This window comes from Globicephala melas, chromosome 2 (genome assembly GCF_963455315.2).
Source record: "Globicephala melas chromosome 2, mGloMel1.2, whole genome shotgun sequence".
Classification (NCBI taxonomy): Eukaryota; Metazoa; Chordata; class Mammalia; order Artiodactyla; family Delphinidae; genus Globicephala; species Globicephala melas.
In genome coordinates, this window is record NC_083315.2 from 96545687 (window position 1) to 96551133 (window position 5447).

A 5447-nucleotide genomic window follows, 5' to 3' on the forward strand; every position below is an offset into this window, starting at 1 on the left:
TTGTCTTTATCACTTTGTAAAGTAGCGCAATTAAAGATGTGATGTTGCATGTGTATAAAGAGTGGATCCATAACACAGCCACATAGTACGCTATATTCCCGCTTGAAAGTTTGAAACTAAATTACGGTTTCTCTTTTTCTAGACTTAAAAATCAATATTTTCTCAATTAAAGAGAATTTTAATGCTTTACTTGCGAGTTGTTAAAAGCGCTGTAAATTTTATTGTAATGCTTCTTGGCTTCGGAGTAGATGCAGGAGGAGACCGGTTGATTCTCGTGGTCTTTTTCCTCTCAAAGAACCTAGCCCAGGAACATCCAGTGTGTCAGATCAAATCCAAGCAACAAAGGTAAGGAGAGTTCCGAGAGGAACTGGGCAAAGGGTGGGAGCCCGCCAGGGGAGCCCTCCAGCACCAGAGGCCATTGTCTTGTATATTTTCACCTCTCTGTGTCCCGCCTCCTGAAAGTGACAGAAGTGCCCATTTTACTCTAATCTTTCTCGAAGAGGAGCACGTTCGACTCCCATCTGTTCCGTGACGGTCAGAAAGAAAGCTAAATTGGGGGAGCATTCTAGACTCTTCCCAATGTCCCCCCATGCTCTTTCCTTTCCTTATTTCGCCAAAATTTAACTCCGAACTGTTTTTTTCACAAATTCTGCGAACATTTATATGTGTTCTGACCTCTTATGTCAGAACTCTCTCCCCACCCTCAAGAGTGCTCACTGTTTACAGATGTTTTCTCCTTCCACACGTCCCACCTAGTAAAAGTTCCCGCAGAGAATTAACTGTGGTGTGTTAATAGCCCAGATCTGCTACTGCTCTCTCCTGCAAAGTTGAAATCTGGTAAGGTGAAGAATGGCATTGAACTAACGCTGGAGAGTTGTTCCAGGCCGGCAGAAGCCCAAAGACTTGAGAATTCCAGGCCCAGGGACTTGGTGGGAAGCAAGGTTGTGAAACTTTTAGATTGTAAGGCGGAGAGGAGGTTAAGAAAATGAGGCTGGAATGGTACCCAATAAAAGAATAGAGCAAGGCAGAAAAATGAGGCTTTGGGACCTCTTTGTAATTTAAAAATAAATAATAATGAAGGGAAATTGAATACCTAAAGCTTGCTATTAATTTTTTTCTTAACCCAGTGTCTGAGAACAAGTCCTCAGAGATGCCAGGAAGGGCCTGAGTTTCCAAATGGAACTACTCACAAAGTTCCATTGCGGTTCCCTCTTCAGTTAATTTGCTGGGAATGAGTAGACCAGGGCTATGTGTGTGGTGCACCAAGGGCTTAAGTAAGAGTAAGGTGGGAAGGGGCATCTAGCTATAATGAGGCTGCTGTTTTAAGATTGAATGGAGAAGGGGGGGATAGAGAAAAAGCCACACAACATAATAATGCACTTTAAAATAATTCTCACCTACCTGCCTTTCTTTTTCACTTTAATTACATACTCTATCAATTATTATACATAGGTGGGGGGAATTTCTAGTTCATCATCTTTTGTCCAGAGACCCACCGGATTGATTCCCCTTCCCTTAGATTCCTGACATGTACGCCTAGACCATGGCCTTTTTATCAAGTGAGTGGGGCTTTGTTAATGTATTTGTACTTTTCTGCTTTCAGTCTAAGTTTCTCACTTTGGCAGAAGGAGGGGTGCAAGAAAGGAGGGGGAGGGGAGCAGGACACAAAGACTTCAGTTCTCACCAAGCAGGTTTCAAAATAGGAACTTAATGGGAAGAAAAAACGAAAGAACGAAAAAAAAATAAAGAGGGGGTGAGGATTGTTTATCATAACAGGTTTACTTGTCTGGAAGAAAGGTGATTCTGTGAATATTTTTTCCTTTGAGGATTCTGATTTCTTCATATTGAAACATTTTCAGATTTCCATCCTTTAGCAGACAAAACCTCAATATAAATATGACATGGGCCACTGGCAAAAAAAACGAACTTAAACTCAGCGCTAAGAGAGGAGGGGGAGTGGGGAGGAGAGAGAGCCCTTTCTGATTAATAACTAGCAGGGTAATGTTGAGGGCTTTTTCTGCCCGATTGCCTTTTTGAATTAGAGCCGATTTCTTCACACTTCAATAGTGCCTGTCTCCTTTAAAATGACTGGCAGATTTGTTTCTCTTTTTTTCTCTCCCTGAGACTTAATGATGTAAATTTTCTAATTAGTTAAATCATATTGCTTAAAGGCCTAATATTTACCGTGTAAGAAATGATCATCCTGATTTGGACCTCTTGAAATATTCGGAGAAATAACATTTGGCTTTTAGGTTGAAGGATGGGGGAGGAGGAAGGTCTATTATGGGAAGCAGTTTAGAGGAGAGAAGGCAGGGACCCCGGCAACATGTTAAATTAATAGTTGAAGTTGAGCTGGGCTCACACCCCAAGTCCGCCTTTATTTTTCAATCAGCGAAGATTTAATTGGCAGCCCTCAGGCCGGGCGATCTTATATTTTCTCATTAGTTTCCCATCACTAATCTTGAGTGTTAGATTGGCTTAAAGGTTGTCAACATTTAACCAATTTTATTTAAGGGGAAAAAATCACGCATTATGGCTCCGGGATGTGAGATCTGCAAATAAATCCTGCTTGGATCAGCGGAACTAACAGGCGAAAAAAATGTTGACTATTCGTCGTCGCATTTAATAAGTTGCATTAATGTATATTTCAAGGCTAGGGAGAGAGATTATACATGTGCTTCATAGATGCAGATGAAAAGGGGTTGATGGAGAGGGGGGTGCACTATAAGCGGGGTGGGTAGGTAAAGTGACACATGGGTATGTTGCCGAACAGAGGGTAAATAACCCAACTGGAAGAGCTGCTGAGGGTTTAGGAGCTCCACTCCCCCCTCCCCTTCCTTTTGCAGCTGCGTAAAAGTGCAAAGCCTGTCTTGCAGCTCTGAGCCGCTCGGCTGTCTGGTCCAGAGATAACATAAGAGCGCCCCCTGCTGGCCAGCGGAGTAGACTGCTGCGGGTCCGCCCTCTGCGAAGCAAAGCGTGTTTTTCTTTCTGCGCCCCGCACCCGCTCACCTGACTCGTTCCACCACCCCGGCTTGGGTTCTGCAAAAGAACCCCGCGGTGGGGAAACAGTTTGTCAAGGCTGAGCATTTAAGTGAATAAATGATAAATAATAATATACGAATAATAAAATAATAAAGTACGAACCCCTACCTTCACTTGGTCTCCGGGGAATAAAACTATCAAATGACTAAGAAAGGGACACAGTTTTGGTTTTTTATTTTCTAAATCTCTTTATTCCCTGGGTTTTTGCTTGGCTTGTTTCTTTCTGCCGAGCTGTAGATTTCTAGTCCAAGGAAATGTTTTTTAATAGATGCTTGTAGTATTTTTTTTTTAAATGGATATCTGATGGGGAAAGAGGCCAATACAAAACAACATTTTACAGTCTGGCCAAATTAAACTCCCGGGGAACTCTCACTTTTTCAGTAAAGTCCCGAGAAACCGCTTTCGGAATTCAGACAGTTCCTTTTCTTGAATGACCCTTTCCTGCACCGCAAAGAGATATCGGCCTCTGTCCGGGTTTTGTTTTTGTTTTTAAATAGAGAATGTACTTGAAAGTTGTCACCGTACCTACCTACCTACACACACACACACACACACACACACACACACACACGAGGTCTTTCCCCCCCCACGAAGGTCCCTGTTTTTCCTCCGCCCGTGTTCTCAATTTTGCTGGAAACGGAAAGGGGAGCTGAAATGCACCAAAATAAACCGCCACTGTCTTTGACACTTGATCTTACCCGGGTGCTTCGCGCCAGTGCAAGGTGTGGGACTGGTACTATATGAGAGTGTCGGGGTTATTTTTCAATCTTTTCGGTGCATAGAGGCGCTTTCTCGGCGTCCCAGTGCATCTTCCCGGGATTCTAACCACAGTAAGGCGAGGGCGAGCAGGTAGCGGGAGCTGGGACAACCTCTGGCCGGCCGACCCGCTACCGCCACCAGCCTCTCCTCCCGCGAAAGGCGCGGGCGGAGCAGTTCTGACGCGGAAAGTCTTCTGCCCACAGCCATACCCCACAGAAAGAGCGTAAATCTGCAGTGCGAACGACTTTAGTTTGTAGGGAGTTTGGGGGGTTGCTTTTTGCAGGTACGGGATCTCAGGATTTTGTGAAAACAGCTCTGAGAAATGAGGGGAAGGAACAGCGGGCAGGGAAGACGGCAGGGGAAAGGTGGGTCTCTTGATGTTCATTTCTTGCCAGACGATCAGGACCTTAGAGTTTAAAAATCCGTTCTCTTGCCTCGCTTCTCCCTAGAGCACCCCCCGCCCCGCGTCACGCCTTCTCCAATCCTCCTCTTTGGGGACGCTCCGGGACGGGCACCCGGGGGCTTCAGGGGACGAGCGCTCCTAGGGCAAGGCGGAGGCAGCCCGGTCTGATGGTCTGATGCCAGTGAAGTGACGCCTTATTCCGGTTGTGTTTGAAGAATTGCTGGGGCTGTCGTGACAACTGAGGTAAAGTTAAATATTTATACTCCAAGTTGTTCTCATTATTTTTTGTCTGTTTTGAAGAAGTTCAGTTCAACTTACTTTAAACATAAATCCTGGCCTGGGTGAAGCAGAATCTGTCTCCTGCCACTGGAGTTGACTTTTTGAAAGGTCTTCATTAAGCTCAGAAGTGAAAGGGAAGTTATCTGTAAACAATATTGGTTCATTTAAATATGTATGTGGGTGTGTGGATACGTAACACACATATTTTATATATCTATCTATAATAGAGAAAAGGAAGCAAGTGACCCCCACTGCAGTTGAATCCAAATAAAAATAATTCCAGTCGATAGTCTCACAGAGGAAGAAAATATGAAAATCTCATTGTATTTGTCTCAGTTTGACTTAATGAAATTTGGAGACATTGACAGTCTGGGCAATGTTCTAAGTAAATTAATATAAAGGTCCTTAGGAAGAGACCAAAAACACCTTAATCTTAAACCACTTGAAGATTATGATTAAATGAATGGGATCACTAAGCATTATCATCTCAAATAGCTATTAACTGTCTCCACCCCTTTATTGTGGCAACAAAATAAACTCTCCACTAGGAATGGTGTTTCTTCTTTTTTATCTTTGTTTTTTGTTTTGCTTGAAGGGCAAAGAAGGGAAAACAGAAGCAAAGAAAACCATCTCAAAAGTCTTGGGATTTGCTGCTGTTAAAAGGCTGCTGTTCATTTCTGATTTCCTCATCTTTTGCTACAAAGAAAAAAGAAATCTAATGATGTGTCTACATTCAATGAGAAGAAAACACTAACAACAGTGAAGGTGCACTTGTTTTATTTTCTTTTTCCCTGAAAAAAAATTTTTTTAATATCTACCAGTTTAGCAGGTTGAAAACTGTGGAGATGATAAAAGGATGTTCGCTTATCCACATCTATTCTCTGACTTTCATCACTTGAATTTTGTAGGATTTTGTGTCAAATAGAAGTTATGGGAAAGAGAACTAGACACTTGCCAAGGAACA

At 43.1% G+C, this 5447-nt stretch overlaps 1 long non-coding RNA gene across 1 annotated transcript; it reads left to right on the forward strand.

Annotated features, from left to right (window-relative positions):
* Positions 1 to 293: 293 nt before the first annotated feature.
* Positions 294 to 5243, forward strand: LOC132596760 (uncharacterized). Its single transcript, XR_009562768.1, has 3 exons — positions 294 to 345; positions 4251 to 4447; positions 5079 to 5243. It is a non-coding gene; the product is annotated as an uncharacterized lncRNA (long non-coding RNA).
* The last annotated feature ends 204 nt before the right edge of the window (positions 5244 to 5447 follow it).